General features: G+C 40.0%; 1 protein-coding gene and 1 long non-coding RNA gene across 3 annotated transcripts in view; one reads left to right on the plus strand and one right to left on the minus strand.

The window, feature by feature from the left end:
* LSP1 (lymphocyte specific protein 1) overlaps positions 1 to 26,194 on the plus strand; it is a 134,402-nt gene that overhangs the window by 21,727 nt on the left and 86,481 nt on the right. The gene's annotated exons all lie outside the window — the stretch shown is intronic.
* Positions 870 to 26,194, minus strand: part of LOC131185383 (uncharacterized) — a 37,379-nt gene continuing 12,054 nt past the window's right edge. The window contains exon 3 of the long non-coding RNA XR_009152123.1: positions 870 to 1,059. This is a non-coding gene — a long non-coding RNA (uncharacterized LOC131185383). The remainder of the gene's footprint in view (positions 1,060 to 26,194) is intronic.

The raw sequence follows: 26,194 nt of genomic DNA on the forward strand, positions 1-26,194 counted from the left end.
ACAATGGACACAACTGAATATTCCAGTTGAGTTGATCTTAACTGCCTAAGTTTCAATGCTGCCCACTGAAGAATGTTATCCTGTTATCAGGTTAGGTATAGCTGCTAAATTAATAAGCTTTTTGTATCACATGGTAATGGGAAAATGCCATGGTTTTGTGAGCAATAAACTATGCATGTTCCTAGAAAATGAGTAAGAAACACAGAGAAATGAGAATTGGCATTTTTTTCCTAATTTTTTTTCATAAATGCTTACGGTTCTTTCTTGAGTATGAAGAAACAGTTTCTTGCTCCAAACGGTTTACAGTCTAGAATTCAATATAGTGGAAACATTAAAGAAGGTGGGGAAATGGGCCATATCCGGTTATGACTATTTCAAATAAAGATTTTCCCTTAAAAGATCAAGCAGTATTTTTTCTGTGTGATAAAGGATAATGACTAAATGTTATTAATATATGTTGGTTTAAACATGCCCAGACAGATAATCTACCTTCATTTTTTTTCATTGTTATATAGCACTCCTTCAAGATAAAACCGATCATTTTTTATCAGTATCATAGGGCTGTGTAACATCTATAATGGGACAAAGCTTTATTTTGCTACAGTAATTGTCAACTTGATCAGTGAATGATATTTAGACAAGGAGACTCCTGATGCAACCACATACTCAAACAACCCTCTGTTGAATGGCTCAGACAATTTTCTGGGCTTTGTGACGGATACTATAATTGCCATACATCGAGCACAAGACCAATAGAAACAATGGTTATAGATTGTTCTCTGAGATCCTGGGATAAAAATCTTACCTCTATTATTTGCAGTAGTCTGTAGATGTGAAACATGCTCAGAATCTAATATGTGCAGTTGAGGTGCTGTGTTGTTAAACCCAAGATCATTTGCCCTATGGATACTTTCTTCGGAGTGGGCTGGCAAATTCTATGATGAAAGAACAAATTACTGCAGAGATGTTCAAATTGTGGTTTGAAAAACTAGTAGTTGGCTTGTCCAAGTGACATTGAAGATGGACAGCTGGAATGCAAGCTGATACTGGACCACTGTTCTGTAAATAAGCATAGAGTTTTCTTGATGGACTTCTAGACAGAATCAGCCTATATCCTATGCTAAATATTAATACGTTACATTGAATAGCTGTGCCTAATCAAATGGCTCTGTGAATCAGTGAAAGAACACAATAACACCTTCCTTTGCCTAAGATACTTTGCTACTAAGACTGTTAGTAGATTACAGATCTCTGATTTAAAGAGGAGATAACTTCAACACAAGAACTCTAAATTTCTCATTGGTGATAGTGGGTGGTAACACTGAAATTTTAAAATATATCCATCTATCTATCTATCTATCTATCTATCTATCTATCTATCTATCTATCTATCTATCTATCTAATCTAATCTAACCTTAGAAGAAATTACAGCAGACATAGACTGAATGAAAGAAATGAAGAAATCTTAGAAGATGGCAAATGGCTTTAACTCAGTATTTTGTTTATAAGTATGCTTACATAGCCAGAAAAAAGGCAAAGTAATTTGTCAGTTGAACATGAGAATCCTGGGTTGCAATGGAAAGTGGCAGAAAGCTACCTCATTGCTTTTTCTTCAGATAAACTCATGATTTGTAAATGATGGCACTCAGTGGCAGCCATTTTGGAAGCTTTTCCCCAAGGTCAGTTATTTTTTTGGAATGGCCATGTATTTTTAAAAGGTCAAAAATGGCACCATCTAAAATATTTGGGAAGCCGCTTACTAAAACAACACTAAAACTGGCCTGACAATGTCAAGTATATGCAACTAAGTTTTACAAACATAATAACATAATAGCAGCCAGGTAGGCTATTCTGTAAGGATGCAAAATCCAATGCCTTTGTCAACTGTGGAAAAAGTTATCATTATAATCATATAGATGGTCCCAATTTAGGATTACCAGTTTTTTTTTTTTTTTTTTTTTTTTTTTTTTTTTTGTTTACATTTATACCCCGCCCTTCTCCGAAGACTCAGGGCGGCTTACAATGTATAGGGCAATAGTCTCATTCTATTTGTATATATTTACAAAGTCAACTTATTGCCCCCCCAACAATCTGGGTCCTCATTTTACCTACCTTATAAAGGATGGAAGGCTGAGTCAACCTTGGGCCGGGCTCGAACCTGCAGTAATTGCAGGCTTTGTGTTCTTAATAACAGGCCTTACCAGGCAGAGCTAAACCGGCCCTCTGCTTACATGTACATCTGAGCCAGAATTCATTTTGATTTAATGTCAGAGCTGTAAGCTCCAATTAATCATAAGGGCTCATAATTGTAAGCTTCACTACTTCGATTATTAAAGCATGGCCTTTGTGGAATTATTTGTGAATGAGCTTGGTAGTAACTCATTGGGACAATGTTGATATTAAACTATGGCTGGCGTTAGTTTAGAACAGCAGTACCCTCATTCACAAGAGATTAACCCAGGCTGGAAAAGCTGCTCAGCTCCACCATCCTGGTATTTATGACTACATTGGATTACAGTTCCCATTACCTACAGATAACACACCCTCTGGTTATGCTTTTTGGAATTAATACCTAGTTACAGTTGTGCAAAACAGCTAAAGAAGATAAGCAAGCAGAAATGTGGACAAAATTTGAATCAAAATTTGAATCAAAATTTGCACAATACATACATACATATATAAAGAAGAGTGGGTGAAACTTCAATAGTCCTGTTGATTGATTTCAATTTTAGTTGGAGCTTTATATCCTTACTTAGGAAAGACTTTAATGGAGCTTTCTTCTACATGGGTATGCAAGATTACAACTTTTGAAGCATATTAGCCTTTTAATATACACCATGTGCAATTTTTTCAGTCTTCACATCTGCCAAATTATATTTAGAGCAGTCTAAATATAAGAATATGTATCCGAGAGTGCATATCTTATTTCTATGAGATACTTCTCTCTCTTTCTCTTCACAAAACATCTCTGCTTCCGTGAAGACCAATTCTAATGTAATCACTATGCAACTTTCCCAACTGCCCCAGCTTAATGGCTTTAGGCATTAAAAAGTGGATGAACTCCTGGGAAAATGCAACAGAGTTAATCATCACTGCACAAGCAAGATAACATGCATGAAGCAATGAATGAAGCAGGATACTAGACAGTAAGGATCGCTTTGGAAATACCCTCACCCTTCTAAGCAGTAAGGAGTCAGATGCATTTTCTTGCTTGCCCTCAAGGGGGCAGGGTCTACTGTGTCATTTTCGAAAAGCAGCTGAAGAATGATGGTTACTACAACATTAGAGGCAATCTCAAGAATAGAAAGAAATTTTGCATTTAATGCACTTTGCATTTAAATGAGATGTCACCTAATTTCCCCATTTCCTTCAGAGCAAAACACATTAGTCTTTGGGTGTTCTTCCTTTGCAGTGTAATTTTAGGATTGACAGCCATATTGGTGTAGTGCTTAAGGCACTAAGCTAGAAACCTGGATACCATGAGTCTAGTTCTTCTGAGGAAGAAGACAAAGGCAAACCAGTTTCCAAAATCTTGCCAAAAAAACTTCAGGGTCTTGTCCAGGCAATTTCCCGCAGTCAAACCTGATTCAAAAGTTCCCTGCCCCACCCCCACGTTTGAAAGACGTAAACAAAAATACATTTATTAGTGAGAATTATGTATCCACTTTGCATATAATATACAAATGGATGAAGACTATTGCTTAACACAGTGTAAGCCGCCCTGAGTCTTCGGAGAAGGGTGGGATATAAATTTTAAAAAAAAAGACACAAACCATAAATAAATTATTTCATATTACAATGAACAATGCATAAATATTTGTCCAAGGTGATGATTAAGAGGATTGTTCACCATTTGAGAAGGTCTGAATCTTCCGTACCTTCAGCTGTTAGAAGGCTGTTCACATTTTTAAAAATGGATTGGTATATGGATATGTGTGTATATGTGTGTGGGTATATGCTTGGTGAAGACTAACTAAAATAATTAAACAATAGAAAAGGTGCGCTGCTGGAAATCTTTAACCAAGACAGAGGCCAGGTCAGCTCTCCCTTAAAACAGAATGTGTTATGACCCAGGCCCAAGTAGGTAGTAATAAACTCAGTCTGTGAAAAACCAAACAAACTTTATTCAAACAGCTGGGAATTATTTCATTCCCAGCGTCATTCAATTCAGAGTAAAACAAATGCCTCCTAACAAATTCCTCAGTTATCTCGCAAAATTTGGTCCAATTAGGCAAACTGCCAAAGGCCTTTCCTGGCAAACATCCAGAAGCCACAAAAACAAAGACGTAGACGAAGCAGAAGATGCAGCTACAACGTTGTTTTCTGGCAAAGGCCAAACACTGGTGCTGGTCTCTTTTAAGCCTTATGGGAGGGGCCAATCATCTCTTGGCCCTACTCCGGAATTGTCCTCTCTGTTTGAGCTGCTATTGCTTTCTGGCAGCTCTTCTCATGTGTGCATTAGGAACAGGCTCCTCCTGTTCCTCTGCCTCACTACTATCAGTCTCTGGAGGCTCTGGAGTCCACACCTCACTTCCCGATCGCCCTGGCCTCACCTCAGCCTCATCGCTGTCTGACTCCGCTGCCAGCTCCACAGGCTGCTGACGGACCACAACAGAATGTCCCAAAGATGCTTTTCAAAAAGTAACTGGACTTCCTTGGTTTTTTATTTCATTGAAATTATTTCGCTTCTCATCCAAGTATTGAAGAAGCTTCTTGGATGAGAAGCCAAACGCCTTCAAAGAAAAACCAGAAAGTCCAATTGCCACTTGAAAAAAGCACCTTGCAGGAAATAGAAACACAGGTTCTCACATTCACACGCTCATGAGTATTAAACAAGCCTTGCTTCCTTGATTGTTGACTGCCTTCTGTGTAAATGGCTACACTTTTCAACAGCAGTGGCTCATGGGCCGTTTCTAATACAAAAGAAGGACAAGATGACCTTGATCATCAATATCAAATGACTGCTAGACCGATATTAATTTGTTCATGTTATTCATGTGAAATTCCGAGGAGGGTAACTCCCAAAATGCATTAAGCCTTTTATATTCAAAAAGTTTTACAAAATTTTTTTCCCCCTTTCCCCCTCCCCTCCCTTCGCAACCCCTCCCCCGACTTCCCGGAACGAGCACAAGGTATAGTTAAAATAAAACAAACATATGCTAAAAATTTTCGTCCCAACTTAATTATACCCCTACAATCATCAATTCCTAACTTCCCCAAAAGCAATCAAAATAATACATCATAATCATTCAAAACAGTCTGATAACTCTTAGTCTGATATCTCGTTGAATATAGTCAATCCATTTTTCCATTCCTTTAAGTATCTTTCTTGCGTATTGTCTTTCAAAAGGCTGATATCTTCGCCATCTCAGCCAAATTGGCAACTTTCAATATCCATTCTTCTATTGTTGGTACTTCTTTTTCTTCCAATATTGTCCTATTAGTAATCTTGCTGCAGTTATTAGATTTAAAATCAATTTAGTCTCAATTACTGTACAATCCGTAATAATTCCCAACAAGAAAAATTGCGGCAGGAACTTTATCTTCTTTTCAGAACATTTTGTAAAATCCACCAAATTTTTATCCAAAAGGCCTTTATGTCCTTACAAGTCCACCAAATGTGAAAAATGTAGCGTCATCACAATTACATCTCCAACATTTTGCTTGCATTTCTGGATACATACACGATAATTTTTTAGGATCTAGATGCCATCTATAAAACATTTTATAAAAATTTTCCTCAGATTCTGTGCCTCGTGAATTTAACATTTCTAACCCAAATTTTTTCCCACGTTTCCAATAATATTGGCTCCTGAAAATTTTGTGCCCACTTTATCATACAGTCCTTTACCAAGTCCCTTTCAGAATCTATTTCAAGTAACACATTATACAATCTCTTTATATGCTCCTGAGACTGATTTCTAATTTGCTTTACCAAATTTCCCTCGTTCTGCTCTATACCAATTTTCTGATCTCCTTCCATCTAGCACGTAGTTGCTCATATTGAAACCAAGTATAATTTTTCCCTTCCTCTCTTAATACTTGCAGAGATTTTAACTGCAAATTACCTCTTTCAGTATACAAAAGATCTTTATATGTAATCATTTCCTGATTCTGTTCTATGTTTATATTTTCTACTGTATGTCTAGGACTTGCCCATATAGGAACCTTATAATTTAGTTTATAAGAGTATTTTTCCAAACACAGAAGGGCATTTCTTAGCACATGATTTTTAAAGGCCTTATCCACTTTTTGTCATAAATTAAATATGCATGCCATCCATATAGCAAATCATAACCTTCTATATTCAAAATTCTGTCCTCTGTTAAATTAAACCAATCACTTATTGCAGAGACAGCTGCTTCATAATATAATTTAAAATTAGGCATTTTAAACCTCCCCTTTCCCGAGAATCTTGAATTATTTTCATTTTAACCCTAGCTTTTTTACCTTCCCATATAAATTTGTTAATTCCCTTCTGCCATTCCTCAAGATTCTTATCTTTCTTAATTATTGGTATCATCTGAAAGAGGAATAAAAATCTAGGTAAAACATTCATTTTAATAGCAGCAATTCTCCCCAGCAAAGATAATTGCAATTTTTTCCAAACAATCAACTCCTTCTGAACTTTTTGCCATAAAACCTCATAGTTATTCTTATACAATTTCACATTTGATGACGTAATATAAACCCCTAAGTACTTAACCTTCTTTACAATTTCAAATCCTGTTACTTCCTCTAATTTTTCTTTCTGTTGTCTGGCCATATTTTTTATTATCACTTTTGTCTTTTTCTGATTTACCTTAAACCCTGAAACATTCCCATATTGATCAATTATTTCCAACAAAGATTTACTAGAATTTATAGGGTTTGTTAAAGTAATCACCAAATCATCTGCAAAAGCTCTTAACTTATATTCATACTGTCTAACTCTAATTCCCTCTATCTCCTTTACTTCTCGTATTTTATCCAATAATGGTTCTAGAGTTAAAATAAACAATAATGGTGATAAAGGACATCCCTGTCTTGTTCCTTTCGCAATCTTAAAAGGTTCTGTTAAGCTACCATTGATTATAATCTGTGCTGTTTGCTCTCCATAAATTGCCCTAATTATTCTTAAAAAACCATCTCCAAATTGCATCTTTTCTATTAATTTAAATAAAAAATCCCAATGCAATCGATCAAAAGCTTTCTCTGCATCGAGAAAATAAATGCTGCTGGAATAAAATTTTTCTTTTCTAAGTACTCCAGTAAATTAACAATCTGCCTAACATTATTCCTCATCTGTCTCCCTTTTATAAATCCAGATTGATCATTATGAATTCTTCGCTGCAAAATCAACATTAATCTATTAGCTATTATTTTAACAAAATCTTATAATCATTATTTAAAAGTGAGATTGGCCTATAATTCCCAGGTTTAGAACAATCCTGTTCCTCTTTGGTATCAATGAAATAAAAGAGGTTCTCCATGAGGGGAATTCTCCTAGTTGTATCTGATTAAATAATTCCTTAAGTGGACCTAACATCTCATCCTGTAAATTCCTATAATAACTAACTGTGAGCCCATCTGTACCAGGAGTTTCCCATTTTTAATTGTTTAATTACCAAAATAATTTCTTCCGAGGTTATAGGCCGATTCAATTCATCCGTTTGTTCTAAAGTTAAATTTTAACCTTATATTCCTTCAAATAATTATCAATATCCCTATTCAATATATTATCTTTAAGATATAAATTTGTATAATATTCTAAAAAAGCTTTTTTAATTTTATCCTGTTGATATCTCTCTTTACCTTTGTATTCTATTTTTTCTATAGTACGTTGTTTTTGTCTTTTCCTTAAAGTATATGCTAACCACCTACCAGGTCTATTTGCGTTACAAAAAGTATTATGTTTGGCATATTGTATATTTGTTGCCACCTGATCAGCCATTATCATATTAAATTGATTCTGTAGTAACTTTATTGCATCTTTAAGTTTTTGATCATGTGGATTATGTATTAATAATTGTTGTTTCTTATAAATTTCCTCTTCTAAATACCTACGCTGTCTTTGTTGCTTATTTCTCTGTCTATTATTAAGATATATTAATACACCTCTCATAAAAGCTTTACTGGAGTCCCAAACCATTTCTATCGATGTTTCATTATTCAAATTATAATCAAAAAATTCTTTCATCTGCTTTTTACATTGATTTACATTATCCTGATATCTAAACAAATTTTCATTTAATCTCCAAGTTCTTCTACCCTCTTTTCCATATTGCAATTCCATCCAAACAGGACTATGATCAGACAAACATCTTGGAAATATCTTAGTTTTCTTCACTCTAAAAAGCAAATCATTAGAAATTAAAATAAAATCAATACGTGAGAAGGATTGATGCCTATCAGAGAAAAAAGTATAGTCTCTTTCCTCCAAATTTCAAAATGCATTAAGCCTTAAATAGACTTTCTGTGATATGATGATACTGTAGAGGACAGATAAAATGAGGAGGAAACAGAGGAGAATTAGACATGGAAGACAAGGCTGTTTGGTGCAAGAAATCTCTCTTGAAGAATGATTATCTGGGAGTGGAAAATGCAATTTAAACTATATGTACCAATTCTTTGAATTCTTAGAATTTCTTGTGTCATTGTTAATTGACACAAAGCTTCAGATTTCTTTTCTGTAATGTACAAAATCATTCTAAGTGAAGACAGATCACTAGAAGTTTTGAGATGGTTTAGGTTAGGTTAGGTTCTCTGTTCAGTTCCCTACTGTGTTGGAACTTAAGCCTATTTTTCTCTTATATGAAAGGTTGGTTTTGTTCATGATTGTTTTCCACTTGAGATTGTGGATCTATTGACTTGTTCCCAGTCCAGTAAATCTACCACAAAGCTGTGATTGTTCCCTCCACTATACCCGCCCCAGCCTAGGGGTTAAGCCTTTTCTTGCTACAGATTGGAAGCAGGCTTTCCTTGTCAGTATATCTGTCTTAATATGCTCCAGATGTGCCAGGCAGCCACTTCAGCATCTTAATCCTCATTTTCAATAGTTGCAGTTGTCTTTTTCACAGCAAGAAAGACTGCTGATGGAGACATCTGGGAGATTAATGGCACTGAATATTGGGGCAGAAAGTTGAGCAGACCCTCCTCCCTTCCCACATGAAAAATGTGTGTTATGCTTCAAGATAGTAGAAGCAAAATTACTACTTTATAAACCCCTTCTTGATGTTGAAGGTCCCTGACAAAAGCTGTATTTGTAATTCCATCATTTCTCATTTTAAGGGTGCAGTACAAAAAAAGGCATGCAGAAATATCTATTGTCTACATGTTGGGGTCTCAGGGAACATACTAAGCACACTATCATGTAGTAGAGAACAGTTGCAAATCCGAGCTGTTAATTGCTCTCAATTAGCAAACAAGCATTGTCTTCTTCTACCCAATTCTCTAAATTGAGCCCTTGGAGTTGCTGTGTCTCTCCCCACCAATTATCTCACCATTTATTTTCAGATCCTGTGTAAACTGCATATGCAATCACATTTTACATTCAACTTCATAGTACAGTAGTGAAGAATGTATTAACTGGAGGAGAACTGGTGAGGATGTGTCCCGAATAAAAGAACTTTGTAAAATGGAAATCTGAGTGAAGCTGTGCCAAGGGCAAAACAAAATGAATGCAATAAACAGAAAATATGATGGAAAGTTATGGGCAATTTGAAGGTACTTTCTTTGATTATTCTTCTTACACTGTTGAGCACTGGGTATTTCTGCAGTGATTAATGAAAACAGCTGTCGTTTCTGAAGCATTTTAAAGATTTGTGTGTGTACACACACAACACGCTCATCTCTGTCTCAATACATACACATGCACACAGAGAGAGAGACACTCATAGGGATTGAATGGGGTTAATGTGTACAAAATGCCAGACAGCAGCCAATGGTAATAATTAATTACTTTGGTGTTATCAAGGGAAAAAAAATATGTTTAATGGGATAATATAAGGAAGAATGGAAATCCAAATATCAGCATTGGCTAAAAATACTTTGCTGCCCAAAACAGCAATTCATAAGGGCATTTACTTGCTGATTAAAATGAAGACAGATACCTAAGATTAATGAAACTATACTGCACGTCTTTCACTAGCAATTAAAAAATGCAATTATAATCAATTAAATAAACAATCACTCCCTGTTCTTTAGGATAACCCCAAATCAACTTTCTTAAACTATTGTCTCTGCCCAGGAGTAGGACTAATTCCACAAAATGCCATTGCTCTTTCTAACCCACAATACTAATCAAGGAGAGAAGCAACCTAGAACTAAGGAGATATTTCCTGACAATATCAGTGGAGCGGCTTGCCTTCAGAAATGGGAGTGGGTGCTCCATCACTGGAGGTTTTTATGAAGGGAATGTGTTAAGTCCTCGCGGCTACGTCCTGTCTGCCTCAGCAAAGCTGGTTAGCCGCGCGCTGATTGGATAAAGCGCAGGCAACAAGAAAAGCGGGAACCAGGAAGAGCCGTGATTGGTTCCCCTCTTGACAGCTCCTGTTTGTGTAGCTGTCAAGGCAAGCGCTCGCCTCAGAAGTTGTTGTGACCAGTTTGGAACGGTTAGAAATGTAAGTTGAGTTAACTGAATGCCAATAAAGAGAAGTTGTGGCAGCCTCGCCTTTGTCCTTACTCGGATCTAACTCTGGCGACGAAGGTGGGATCCTACCGACGTTAAAGATCCGAGCTACAGACAGAGAAGGAAGCGCCTGGCGAAGCCAAATACCACGCGGCAAGAGAGACGCCCGACTCACGTTAGTTATGGCTAGTGCACTACCTATCTTTCCGCCGTTCGTTCCTTCGTCCGAGAAGTGGGACGAGTACATTGAGAGGTTCGAGTGTGCCCTGCACGCCAATAATCTCGCGGACTTGTCCGGCGCGAGGAAACGGGGCTATTTCCTAAGCTCATGCGGCAGCGAAGTGTTCAGTACCGCTCGAGCTCTCGCTGCCCCACAGCTAGTTTTTGACTTAACCTGGGAAGCACTGGTGGAAAAATTAAAGAATCACTACGCCCGCCCCTCCCGAATTGCCGCAGACACGCATTCCGGCATTGCATGCAAAAGGAAGGACAATCAATTACTGCTTCTATGGCTTCCTTAAGATTGGCTGCCCTCCAATGTGAGTTTAGAGATTTTCTGGATGACATGCTGTTAGACCAGTTGGTCTGTGGCGTCCGAGACATAAGGCTCCAACGGCGCCTCCTGGCACGGAACGATTTAGATCTCCCGATGGCCTTATCCGAGGCTAGAGCTGCAGAACTAGCCGATGACTCGGCCGCTGGGCTCCAGCGGCACCAGAGGGGGCACCTAGCAATCGCCCCTGGGAGTCCCCCATGAAGATGATCCTCAGGGGGGCCCGCCGGACGAAGACGCCGACGTGTGCCGCCTGAAGCTCCGCCAGAGGCGGCGAGAGGGGGTCACCGACAAGCGTCTGCCAAATCCTTGCATGGGTTGTGGTGGAGACCACGCTAGAGGCGACTGCAAATTCAAAACAGCTGTTTGTCGCCGCTGCGAAGCGGGACACCTGGCACGGGTGTGCAGGGCAACCCTGCCGTCCAGCGACAACACCCCAGAGCAAGCCAAGTCGCTGAACCCAATCCGGAGACCGGTGCTGCGTCAACGTGCCTATTTCACCACCTCCGATTCAACCGAAGACGTCGTTAGCTTCGCCACCTCTACAACACCAACCAACAAAATACACCTGGCGATACAGCTCGAAGGGGCACAGTGCAATATGGAAGTGGACACCGGCTCGTCGCGCTCCCTTATTGCCTGGTCTACCCTGAAACAACTAGTTCCAAATTTGGAAAAAGGATCTCTCAAGCCCTGCTCAGTGACATTACGAGACTATCAAGGAAAAGCGATCCCAACCCTGGGCATGGGCAGGTTCCGGGTGGCATACCAGAAATTCAAGGGCAGATTACCGCTGATCGTTGTCAGAAGTGACCTGCCAACCCTCCTAGGGCTAGATTGGTTCGCTGCCCTTGGCCTAAACGTGGCAGGTGTCCATGCCACTTCCCTTGACATGCCGTCAGCATTGGCCAGTGGTCGCTGGCGTGTTTGAAGACTCCTGGGTAAATATAATGGAACACCAGTGTCATTTCAGCTTGATCCCCAGGTGCAACCCATTAGATTGAAGCCAAGGCGGGTCCCTTTAGCACTCCGACCGAGGTAGGCGAACAACTGGACAAACTGATAGCCCAGGGTATTCTGGTTCCCATTGATCACGCTAAATGGAAACCCCAATCGTGACCCCCTGAAGCGGACGGATCCATACGGATCTGTGCGGACTACAAGGAACAATAAATAAAGCACTCCAAGCCAACCCGTACCCTGTCCCGGTAGTGCAGCATTTGCTCCACTCCCTGGGCCAGGGCCAGGTTTTTGCCAAATTGGATTTGGCACAGGCCTATCAACAGCTCCCGGTGGATGACGACACAGCTCTCGCTCAGACCATCGTCACCCACCGGGGAGCTTTCAAATGTACACGACTCCAGTTTGGAGTCAGTGTAGCGCCAGGAATATTCCAGGGACTTATGGAGCGGATGCTCCATGGTCTCCCAGGAGTTATTCCGTACTTTGATGACGTTCTGGTGTCTGGTAAAGACCTCCCAGAACTGGTCACCAAGGTGAGGGCTGTCTTAAGCCGGTTCCGCCAAGCGGGGTTGAAATTGAGGAAGGACAAATGTCATATCGGAGTGCCCCAAGTTGAATTCTTAGGGTTCCTTGTGGATGCCCATGGCATCCGTCCAACCCCCTCGAAAGTTGAAGCGATCCGAAGGGCCCCCACACCCAAGTCTAAGGCCGAGCTCCAAGCCTTCTTGGGCCTGCTAAATTTTTATGCTATATTCCTTCCCCATAAGGCGACGGTGGCCGAGCCACTCCATCGCCTCCTAGATGCTGGCGCCACCTGGAATTGGTCTAGAGCCGCAGCAGCCTCTTTTGATGCTGTCAAACGGCTCCTGACTTCTTCCGCAGTCCTGGTGCAGTACAATGAAAGGCTCCCCTAACACTCACTTGTGACGTCGCCGTATGGGGTTGGGGCTGTCCTCAGTCACCAATTTCCAAACGGGTCGGAGGCCCCATAGCGTTTATTCCGCACCTCTCTCCAGCTGAACGGAACTATAGTCAGCTGGATAGAAACCCTTGCCATTGTCGCTGGAATCAAGAGATTCCACGACTATCTATATGGCCGTTCTTTTCTCTGATCACTGACCATAAGCCATTGTTAGGATTGCTAGCCAGTGACCGCCTACCCGCAGATATTGTCACGCGCATGGCACCGTCCACACAATGCGTAGCGGCTTATTCTTACCAACTAAAATACAAGCCGGGAAGTGCTATAGGACACGCAGATGCCCTCAGCCGCTGCCCCCTTCCTACGGGGGTCATCGACCCGTCCCCGTCCCTGCCTGTGCTTCTAATAGAGGAGTCGAACTCTCCTATCTCAGCGCACGACGTCTCTCGAGAATCCGCTAAGGACCCAATCTTGGTACAGGTCCTCGACTGGGCCCGCAGGGGCTGGCCGAAAGGAACGGTGGGGCCGGAATTTCTGCCTTATACCCGCAGGCTAGGGGAATTGTCAGTGCATAAGGGTTGCCTACTCTGGGGGGGTCGAGTGGTGGTACCTCCGGCCCTACGATCTCAAGTGCTAGAATGCCTACACATGGCCCACCCAGGTATAGGGAGAATGAAAGCCCTAGGTCGCAGCTATGTCTGGTGGCCGAAGCTAGACCAAGACATAGAAGCGTGGGTAGGACGTTGCCCGCAATGCCAGGGCTCCAGGGCTGCAGCCCCGGCCGCGCCCGTCCGGGAGTGGGAAACTCCCCGGGGACCGTGGGCTCGGATCCATTTGGATCTCGCTGGCCCCTTCCACGGAAAAACATTTCTAGTGGAATATTCTAAGTGGGTAGAATTATTCCTAATGCACTCCACCACCACAGACAATATAGTCCGGATCCTGGACAGGCTGTTTGCAACATTCGGACTCCCAGATGTGCTAGTCACCGATAATGGGCCCCAATTCTCCTCGGCGTCATTCCTACAATTTTTAGCAATCCACGGGGTTCGGCATGCCCCCACGGCCCCGTTCCACCCTGCGGCGAATGGCAGGGCAGAACGGGCCGTGAGGTCAGCCAAGGAGGCGTTAGGCCGCCTGGGCATCTCTAACTGGCAACAGAACATAAACAAATATTTAATGGCCCAACATACCACCCCTTGCCAAGTGACTAAGATGAGCCCAGCAGAGTTGCTAATGGGACGACGATTGAGGACTGTCCTTGACCGTTTGCACCCCACTTACATGCCAGAAAAGCTCCAAGAGCCCAATATTAGAGCCCGAGCATTCAATAATGGGGATCCTATATTTGCACAAAATTTCGGGGGAGATTCAAAATGGTTGCCGGGTCACATAATTCAAATAACTGGACCCTGCTCTTATAGGGTCCAGCTTCCAAACAGACGAGTGTGGCGGCACATCAATCAATTAAGGCGCGAATAGGCAGACGGCGTGGCCTGCCCACAACCCCACTCCCCCACTCAGCCCGACGTTGATACCCAATTAGAACCGCCAATTGATCAGGCCCAGCCGACAATAAGGCCACTCAACACTGTCCCAACCAATCGACCACCACCGCGCCAGCCCGGAGCGTTCTCGGCAGATGACGTACCTAATTATCCATTGGGTCCGATCTCCGAAGGTCGGCTCCTCCTGCCTATGCCATCATCGATAATCCTTCAGGGCGGCCTCCAGCTCCTCCTTCGACCGCGCCACTTCCCGAACTGAGGCGCTCGGGCGGGTCGGCGCCGGCCGGCGTGTTGGCCGACTACGCATGCGCGGTCCGGGGTTGAGGGTGTTAAGTCCTCGCTGACTCGTCCTGTCTGCCTCAGCAAAGCTGGTTAGCAGCGCTGATTGGATAAAGCGCAGGCAACAAGAAAAGCGGGAACCAGGAAGAGCCGTGATTGGTTCCCCTCTTGACAGCTCCTGTTTGTGTAGCTGTCAAGGCAAGCGCTCGCCTCAGAAGTTGTTGTGACCAGTTTGGAACGGTTAGAAATGTAAGTTGAGTTAACTGAATGCCAATAAAGAGAAGTTGTGGCAGCCTCGCCTTTGTCCTTACTCGGATCTAACAGAATGGATAGCCATTTGTCTGACATGATCTTAAGAGCTATGGTGGTGCAGTGGTTAGAGTGCAGTACTGCAGGCTACTTCTGATCACCGGCTGCCAGCATGCCGTGTCCCACTCCTCCGCTGATGGCCGGTTCAGGGAAATCCGAATCAGGCGTGCCTCTGCAGCTCTGCCAAAGTCCTAGCAAAGTTCTCAAGGCAGGCAGGAGACCAGGAAGTGACTTCAGCAATAAAACGTAGACTTTGCCTGACTCAGAGAATGCCAGAAAGCAGATCCTTTATATAGGCCATGGGGTGTGGCTCCATGACTCAGCACTTATCCAGGCCTGCCCCTCCCTTCCTTCTGACGCCGCCGCCTATCAATTCTTCTGAAGCGAGGGTCACTCCAATTGGCAGCTGTTGGTAATTGACCTTCCTCAGGCTCACATGCTGTGGGGGAGGGGGAGGGGTCTAGTTGCTCCATTTGCCTGGGCATGGAGCCAGAGCTGGGGGCTGGAGGTATTTCTTCCCCTTCAGCCTGTCTGGGCATGGAGCCAGGGCTGGGGCCTGAGGCATGCCAGGACATTCCTCAGCGTCCGGAAGGAGATAAGAGGGGCCCGGCTGCGGGGAAAGCGAACGAGACACAACACAGCAGTTTGGCAGATCGAATCTCACCAGGCTCAAGGTTGACTCAGCCTTCCATCCTTCTGAGGTAAAATGAGGACCCAGATTGTTGGGGGCAATATGCTGACTCTGTAAACCACTTAGAGAGGGCTGTAAAGCACTGTAAAGTGATATATAAGTCTAAGTGCTTTTGCTATTTTCTAGGGTCTCCTGCTTGAGCAGGGGGTTGGACCATAAGACCTCCAAGCTCCTTCCAACTCTGTTGTTGTGTTCTGTACTAATCTTTCCTGATCCTTCTAAAGATTAGGTGAGGGATGATTGTGTTCCAACGACCCCTGAGGGCCAGATCTCTTGTGTGGAGAAGCTGTGTAGACACTCTAGTCTAGAGTGTCTGTCAGTGGTGGGTTTCTACCGGTTTTCCCCGGTTCGGGCAGACCAGTAGTGGCAGTGGCGGGAGGCTCCACCTACCCACCCAGACGTCATCACGGACGGTCTGCGCATGAGCAGAAGGTTCTGTACACGCGCATGCTCACAGTTTCGAACTGTTAGCGAAGGTAAGTAGAACCCATACTGGTGTCTGTGGGCCTACAGGTTCCACTCATCAAGGAAAATTTAGATTGATAAGTTTCTGAAGCTCCAAGTGCCTTGCTTGGAAAGTCCTCAGGGACAGACACACAAACCTCTTGTACCAGGGTAGAGATAGTCCTCGACTTACAACCATTCATTTAATGACCTTTCGAAGTTACAGCAGCACTGAAAAAAGTGAGGACCAATCCTCACACTTATGACAATCGCAGCATCCCCACGGGTCATGTGATCAAAATTTGGGCACTGGAGTGTGTTTACAATGGTTGTAATGTCCCAGGTGTCATGTGAGTGCCATTTGTCATCTTCTCAGCCACCTTCAGACAAGCAAAGTCATTGGGGGAAGCTGGATTTGCTTAGTGACCACATGGTTTACTTAACAACTGCAATAATTTGTTTAAAAACGATGGCAAAAAAAGTTCATAAAATTGGGTGTGACTCACTTAACAACTTCCTTGCTTAGTAATGGAAATTCTGATCCCAAGTTTGGCCATAAATCAAGGACTACCTATAGTCCTTGTGACTTCCTGCTGTGTAATGCTTTGCTACAGTGCCTTGTTGCAGCAGGGGTCAAAGGGTTCAGGAAGATTTACCACAAGAGACAGTAAGTCCTGTTGTGCTACCACTGGCCATTTTGCTTTGCAAAGATACAACGAGGAACTTAACAATATCTAATCTGTGAATGCATAAAATTTAACCCCATTTTAACTTACTTGAATCCTGAGTATTATTATTATTCCTAATCCTGTAGCCATTATCTTGGGCTGTTTCCTAGTGACCAAAAATGGAACAGAGTTTTAAAAAAGAATTTTAGGGGCTAGAAAAGATGTTGGCAAGTGCCAGTACCATTTACGATGACTATTATTTTGAAATAGAGCCTGAGGGCTAAACTATTATCTAAACTGTTGCAAGCTTTGAAAAATTATGTTAAAACTACACTTTTTGCATCCATCTCCAGGAATAAATAAACATACATAGCATATTAATAGATGGATGCAGTACTCGAAAAATGTTCTAGAAGAAGTGTGTGTGTGTGTGTGTGTGTGTGTGTTACCAAGGATGGACAAATCAACATCTTTTGCTAAATGACATAGCTTTGATCTTCTCTTTTGTCCTTCAGAAAGGCCTGTTCATTTGCACTACCTAGAATCCCAAATGTCAAATTGATATTGTAACAAATAAAGGGACACTAATGGAAATGCTATGATTTTTTTTTTTCAACCCTAAACTTGTAATGAATTGCTAAGGCTTGCTACTAAATGCCCACAAAAGTGATTCCTTTGATCACACACCAGATAGAATGGGAAACGGGACATTTCTTCCTGCATGGAATGAGAGGGAGCAAGGACAGCCTTTGTCCTACAGATGGAGTTTACATAAGGAGCAGAGAATGTGATGGCTGCTTCTGTTTTTCTGTGAAAAAATAATAATTTACTGGGAGACCCTCTATAACATACATTTCTGACTCACTTGGAATGCTCAGTTCAGGAAATAGTATTTGAGATTACACTATTAGGTCTGCTGAGAAACAATGTATGTTTTTTAAAAAAAAGACTGTCTTACTCCATATTGTTCTTACATGTTTTTTCATGTATTGAGGCCAAATGAATAAGAGTCCTTAATGTGGTTTAACTAATTTTTAACTTTTTAAGGACCTGTTTCTTCAATTACATCTTCCAGACCATCACAAAATTAAAATTGCCTGCTTATTCTTTTGAGGCATATTGTATGAAGTAATTCATGCAATCAGATGGCGCTATCCATATGAATAGCCCAGGAAAAGTCCCTCCAATTTAGCCTTACAGATAAACATCTCTATGTTTTCTTTGAAATCCTTTACGGGAGATGTATGGGGGGGAAAATTATACTAGATTTGCCACTTTACATATTTTTCTCACCCTCTGGATGTGAATAAGAATGGATAACAAGGAAACATGCTTAAAAGCTTATTTTTTGATATCTGCATCCAGCACAAAAGTGATTATCTGCGGCTTCTGGCAATGCCTTTTATATTGCTTCTACTTTGGATTTTTGAAGAATGGAAAAAGAGAGAGTAACACTCAGTTTGAATGTGGGATCAGCATCTACGGGAAATGTTCTTTAAATATGCAGGAGTCGTATGTTAAGGTTTGAAGTAGCTACCTTTGCCCTCCTGTCATTTGAATCTAATCTACATTGGAAACATGTGATTGGAATGAGTAACAGAACTGTATGATATTTTTCCAAACCCAAAGCAGTGAAATGTCTTAGGGGGAAAAAAGATGCTATGTGCTTTATAAATCAGCACAGCAGGCGTGCCTCAAAGAGTATATACACTGAAAAGTCAGAATAATTTTTGCCTGCATGATTCGTGTCGACATAGAAAGTGTGATTTAGGGTGATGAATCAGGCTATTTAGCTATGGATTTTATAATCTTAAATCAAAGAACTGGGTTTCAGTAAACAAGGTATAAGCCCTGCTACTTACACATGGCAGTTCTAGGTTTTACTTATAATTCATACGATCCAAAACAGATGCCGTGCTGCTCTTACAACATGCTTCCCCTTTCATCTTCCAATTTATAAAATGGATTAGACAAAGAGCCCTTCCATAGCAGTCCTAGGTAAGCCCTTCTTATCACCTGCTGCAATTTTGCATCCATTCCCCACATGAAATTTTTGATTGCTACTACAGCTGGTTTCCTTGGATGAAGGAATAACAAAATGACAGAGTTGGAAGGAACCTTGGAGATCTTCTAGTTCAACCCCCTGATTAGGCAGAAAACCCTATACCATTTCACACAAATGGTTATCCAATCTCTTCTTTAAAACTTCCAGTGTTGGAGCATTCACAACTTCTGAAAGCAAGTTGTTCCACTCATTAATTGTTCTGACTGTCAGGAAATTTCTCCTTAGTTCTAAGTTGCTTCTCTCCTTGATTAGTTTCCACCCATTGCTTCTTGTCCTGCCCTCAGGTGCTTTGGAGAATAGGTTGACGGTTGACCCCCTCTTCCTTAAACTAGACTTACCCAATTCCAGCAACGGTTCTTTATATGTTTTAGCATATAAGGAAAAAAGGGAGAACTTAATGACTGTCCGTATCTGGCCAATGGGAGATAAATTGGCAGTCTAGTCAACACACTCTTCCACTTATTTTCCTTTTGGAAAATAAGTTATAAAAGCTATCTACTCAAAGCCTTATACACTGTAAGCCGCCCTGAGTCTTCGGAGAAGGGCGGGATATAAATGTAAACAAAAAAAAATGACTGAGAAGTTTGGGAAAATAAAAGTCCCAGGACAAGATGGGAATTCTTACCGAATGGAAACCCTCTTGTCCACAGTTCCAGAGAGTTTAGGGTTAAGCCAAACCACTGCTCCTCAATAATCTTACTTAGTCTGCTTCCCAAACCTAAATTGATCAGGCCAGGCCAGGCCAAGTGGGTCAAGAGAGACAAACAGGATAAGGCAACAGCAGGAAAGAGAGGCAGGCACTCAGTGGCAGCCCCTTCATTCCTCCCTTCCTCATTCCCCTGTTGTGGTGGCTGGTTTTGATTACAGCTTGTTTGGATTAGGATGGCAAGGACCTCAGGTGTCAGAGACACTCTACTTGCCGTAGACTGAGGATAGCAAGTAGCTTGGCTGCTCAGCACAGAAGGAGATTAGCTGGGGGAGAGGGAACACATGCCCCTTTTCTCTACACAAATTGGCACCCATATAGTTAAGGCTATGGTTTTGCCAGTAGCAATGTACGTTGTGAAAGTTGGACCATAAGAAAGGCTGCGAACCAAAGAATTGAAGCCTTTTTTTTTAAATTTGAATTTATATCCCGCCCTTCTCCGAAGACTCAGGGCGGCTTACACTGTGTTAAGCAATAGTCTTCATCCATTTGTATATTATATACAAAGTCAACTTTATTGCCCCCAACAATCTGGGTCCTCATTTTACCTACCTTATAAAGGATGGAAGGCTGAGTCAACCTTGGGCCTGGTGGGACTTGAACTTGCAGTAATTGCAAGCAGCTGTGGTAATAAAATAGAATAGAATAGAATAGAATTTTATTGGCCAAGTGTGATTGGACACACAAGGAATTTGTCTTTGTGCATATGCTCTCAGTGTACATAAAAGAAAAGAATAATAACAGACAGACTTAGTTTGCTGAGCCACAAGAGGTCCCTTTTAACTATGGTGCTAGAGAAGACTCCTGCAACTCGACTTCCGGGTGGCTCCACCTCTTCGCTGAGCCCTAATTAAAGGGGCTCCGCACTGAACATCGTAAGCCAAGAAAAGCCGGCTTTAATCTTTTTCCCTGGATGAAAGGGGGAAGATAAGAGAAATAGGAAATGTTGGTAGACCTCCCCAGAGGCTTTGTTTTAATTAAGCAGAGCCTCGAAGGGTCGATGGGTCCCATAAATATTCCTGCCATTCTCCGACTTCAGTGCGTGTCTGCAAAAGCAGGAAAAGAAGAAAGTGTCCATCTCTGCTACTTGTCTTATCTTTATGGATCTCTTTAAGCAGACGGAATGAATGCAAGCGGACAATTATTGGATTGCAAGTATTTTTGATTTCCTGACTTCTACCTTCTAAAAAAGAGAAAATTTTTTTTCCTTTGTTTTAATTGACTCTTAAAGATGGCGCCTGAACGGGAGTGAAAGAGACGAATGGAATTTCAAACAGTCTGTGCAACTAAGAAGATAAGAAATGTTATGTGGGGATTTTAATGAAGTGAACTGAGCTCTCCTATACTTAAAGCGGAAAAGAGAAGTTTCTAGACTTATATTTTGTGAATTTTAAAAACTGAAATGGCTACTAAACCACCTAAGACTGGGGGTAGAAGGGGTTCTGAACCAGCTTTAGAAGATCTGATTAAAGAGCAAGGGAAAGTGTCTGAAGAAAGGTTTAAGGAGATTATGGATAATAATGAGAAAATAAGAGAAGAAATAAAAGAGAATAATAAAAAAATAAGAGAAGATATCTTGATGGCTTTTCAAGGTTTGGCAAAAAGACTGGAGGTGGTGGAGGAGGAGGTGCAAGAAATTGTTCAGTCAAATCAACAAATAGAAAATAGAATGGGGGGAATGCAAATCAAATTGGATAAAAATGAAGATCAAGTGGTGGTGATGCAGTATAGAATGATGGAAGGAGCTCTGAGAATTAGAGGTTTGAATGAGGACAAAGGGGAAGATTTAAAAAAAAATTTATCAGAAGCTCTGGCTGAATTTATTGAACTTGATCCACAAGAGGTTGCTTATCAAATTGACAAAATTTATAGAGTTAATTCTTGGATTGCTAGGCAAAAGAAACTTCCTAGAGACATTGTGGTTTATTTTTTGAAAAGAACAGTGAGGAATCAAATTTTGCAAGTTGCTTTTCAGAAAAACTTGAAAATAGGGGAACAGGAGTTGAAGGTTTTGAAAGAGATTCCTCCCAAGATGTTAAGGGATAGAAAGGACTTTACATTTTTCACTCAAGAACTTAAGAAATACCAGATTCAATTTAGATGGGAGGTTCCAGTTGGCTTGACAGTGTATTATCAAGGAAGGAGATATCGTATTGACACAGTGCTTAAGGCCAAAGATTTTCTTTCTACAGTGCTGAAATTTGAAATAGAAATAATAGAAAAAAGAATTCAAGAGACTCAAATGGGTGTGGAAGCTGAGGTGATTCCAGTGATGTTACCATCAGAGGAACAACCACAAGAACAAAGACTGACGAGGGGAGCCCTTAAGCGTAAAGAAAAGGAGCAACAAACTCAAAGTAAAGTTCAGGACTCTGCTACAGAAGCGGTGGAGGAGCACGTCAAGATACGGGAGGACGATCTTCAGTTGATTGCCCAAAGGCTTCAGCAGCCCAGTAATGGCAAATAAAATCTTGACTTGGAATGTCAATGGTTTGAACTCAGCTCAGAAGAGAAGAAAATATTTCATTATTTGAAACAATTTAAAATGATGTTATTTGCTTACAAGAAACGCATATTAAATTATCAGATCAAAAGTACCTAATAAACTCAAAGTTAGGTAAACATTTTGTTGCTTCAGCTTTGGAGGAAAAACATGGCATAGTGGTTTATTTGAGAAAAGATATACCAGCCAAGTTAATAGAGGCAGATATTTATGGAAGATATATTGCTATTGAACTTACAATAGAAACAAAAAGGACTCTCTTGCTTGGTATATATGCACCCAACCAGCAACAAGAAAAATTTTATAGAATGTTATATGATAAGTTGATCTATGGGATTATAAATCGTGTATTATATTGGGAGATTGGAATGGAGTAATAGATACACGAAAGGACAAGAGAATTTCTTCCAAGAAGATACCTGCACATGCAAAGCTGCCTAAATCCTTTTTTGATATGATAGAAGATTTTGAGTTAAGAGATGTATGGAGACTGGAATTTGGAGGAAAGAGACTATACTTTTTCTCTGATAGGCATCAATCCTTCTCACGTATTGATTTTATTTTAATTTCTAATGATTTGCTTTTTAGGGTGAAGAAAACTAAGATATTTCCAAGATGTTTGTCTGATCATAGTCCTGTTTGGATGGAATTGCAATATGGAAAAGAGGGTAGAAGAACTTGGAGATTAAATGAAAATTTGTTTAGATATCAGGATAATGTAAATCAATGTAAAAAGCAGATGAAAGAATTTTTTGATTATAATTTGAATAATGAAACATCGATAGAAATGGTTTGGGACTGCAGTAAAGCTTTTATGAGAGGTGTATTAATATATCTTAATAATAGACAGAGAAATAAGCAACAAAGACAGCGAGGTATTTAGAAGAGGAAATTTATAAGAAACAACAATTATTAATACATAACCACATGATCAAAAACTTAAAGATGCAATAAAGTTACTACAGAATCAATTTAATATGATAATGGCTGATCAGGTGGCAACAAATATACAATATGCCAAACATAATACTTTTGTAATGCAAATAGACCTGGTAGGTGGTTAGCATACACTTTAAGGAAAAGACAAAACAACGTACTATAGAAAAATAGAATACAAAGGTAAAGAGAGATATCAACAGGATAAAATTAAAAAGCTTTTTAGAATATTATACAAATTTATATCTTAAAGATAATATATTGAATAGGGATATTGATAATATTTGAAGGAATATAAGGTTAAAAATTTAACTTTAGAACAAACGGATGAATTGAATCGGCCTATAACCTCGGAAGAAATTATTTTGGTAATTAAACAATTAAAATGGGAAAACTCCTGGTACGGATGGGCTTACAGTTAGTTATTATAGGAATTTACAGGATGAGATGTTAGGTCCACTTAAGGAATTATTTAATCAGATACAACTAGGAGGGGAATTCTCATGGAGAACCTCTTTATTTCATTGATACCAAAAGAGGAACAGGATTGTTCTAAACCTGGGAATTATAGGCCAATCTCACTTTTAAATAATGATTATAAGATTTTGTTAAAATAATAGCTAATAGATTAATGTTGATTCTGCAGCGAAGAATTCATAATGATCAATCTGGATTTATAAAAGGGAGACAGATGAGGAATAATGTTAGGCAGATTGTTAATTTACTGGAGTACTTAGAAAAGAAAAATTTTATTCCAGCAGCATTTATTTTTCTCGATGCAGAGAAAGCTTTTGATCGATTGCATTGGGATTTTTTATTTAAATTAATAGAAAAGATGCAATTTGGAGATGGTTTTTTAAGAATAATTAGGGCAATTTATGGAGAGCAAACAGCACAGATTATAATCAATGGTAGCTTAACAGAACCTTTTAAGATTGCGAAAGGAACAAGACAGGGATGTCCTTTATCACCATTATTGTTTATTTTAACTCTAGAACCATTATTGGATAAAATACGAGAAGTAAAGGAGATAGAGGAATTAGAGTTAGACAGTATGAATATAAGTTAAGAGCTTTTGCAGATGATTTGGTGATTACTTTAACAAACCCTATAAATTCTAGTAAATCTTTGTTGGAAATAATTGATCAAGATGGGAATGTCTCAGGGTTTAAGGTAAATCAGAAAAGACAAAAGTGATAATAAAAATATGGCCAGACAACAGAAAGAAAAACTAGAGGAAGTAACAGGATTTGAAATTGTAAAGAAGGTTAAGTACTTAGGGGTTTATATTACGTCATCAAATGTGAAATTGTATAAGAATAACTATGAGGTTTTATGGCAAAAAGTTCAGATGGAGTTGATTGTTTGGATAAAATTGCAATTATCTTTGCTGGGGAGAATTGCTGCTATTAAAATGAATGTTTTACCTAGATTTTTATTCCTCTTTCAGATGATACCAATAATTAAGAAAGATAAGAATCTTGAGGAATGGCAGAAGGAATTAACAAATTTATATGGGAAGGTAAAAAGCTAGGGTTAAAATGAAAATAATTCAAGATTCTCGGAAAGGGAGGTTTAAAATGCCTAATTTTAAATTATATTATGAAGCAGCTGCTCTCTGCAATAAGTGATTGGTTTAATTTAACAGAGGACAGAATTTTGAATATAGAAGGTTATGATTTGTTATATGGATGGCATGCATATTTAATTTATGACAAAAAGTGGATAAGGCCTTTAAAAATCATGTGCTAAGAAATGCCCTTCATGTGTTTGGAAAAATACTCTTATAAACTAAATTATAAGGTTCCTATATGGGCATGTCCTAGACATACAGTAGAAAATATAAACATAGAACAGAATCAGGAAATGATTACATATAAAGATCTTTTGTATACTGAAAGAGGTAATTTGCAGTTAAAATCTCTGCAAGTATTAAGAGAGGAAGGAAAAATTATACTTGGTTTCAATATGAGCAATTACGTGCTAGATGGAAGGAGATCAGAAAATTGGTATAGAGCAGAACGAGGGAAATTTGGTAAAGCAAATTAGAAATCAGTCTCAGGAGCATATAAAGAGATTGTATAATGTGTTACTTGAAATAGATTCTGAAAGGGACTTGGTAAAGGACTGTATGATAAAGTGGGCACAAAATTTTCAGGAGCCAATATTATTGGAAACGTGGGAAAAATTTGGGTTAGAAATGTTAAATTCACGAGGCACAGAATCTGAGGGAAATTTTTATAAAATGTTTTATAGATGGCATCTAGATCCTAAAAAATTATCGTGTATGTATCCAGAAATGCAAGCAAAATGTTGGAGATGTAATTGTGATGACGCTACATATTTTCACATTTGGTGGACTTGTAAGGACATAAAGGCCTTTTGGATAAAAATTTGGTGGATTTTACAAAATGTTCTGAAAAAGAAGATAAAGTTCCTGCCGCAATTTTTCTTGTTGGGAATTATTACGGATTGTACAGTAATTGAGACTAAATTGATTTTAAATCTAATAACTGCAGCAAGATTACTAATAGGACAATATTGGAAGAAAAAAGAAGTACCAACAATACAAGAATGGATATTGAAAGTTGCCAATTTGGCTGAGATGGCGAAGATATCAGCCTTTTTGAAAGACAATACGCAAGAAAGATACTTAAAGGAATGGAAAAAATGGATTGACTATATTCAACGTAGATATCAGACTAAGAGTTATCAGACTGTTTTGAATGATTATGATGTATTATTTTGATTGCTTTGGGGAAGTTAGGAATTGATGATTGTAGGGTATAATTAAGTTGGGACGAAAATTTTTAGCATATGTTTGTTTTATTTTAACTATACCTTGTGCTCGTTCCGGGAAGTCGGGGGAGGGGTTGCGAAGGGAGGGGAGGAGGGGAAAGGGGAAAAAAAAATTTTGTAAAACTTTTTGAATAAAAAAAAAAAAAAAAGACTCCTGCAACTCCCTTGGACTGCAAGGCAATCAAACTGATCACTCCTAGAGCAGATCAACCCTGACTGCTCTTTAGAAGGCCAGATC

The sequence above is a fragment of the Ahaetulla prasina genome, chromosome 1 (assembly GCF_028640845.1).
Source record: "Ahaetulla prasina isolate Xishuangbanna chromosome 1, ASM2864084v1, whole genome shotgun sequence".
NCBI classification, from domain to species: domain Eukaryota; kingdom Metazoa; phylum Chordata; class Lepidosauria; order Squamata; family Colubridae; genus Ahaetulla; species Ahaetulla prasina.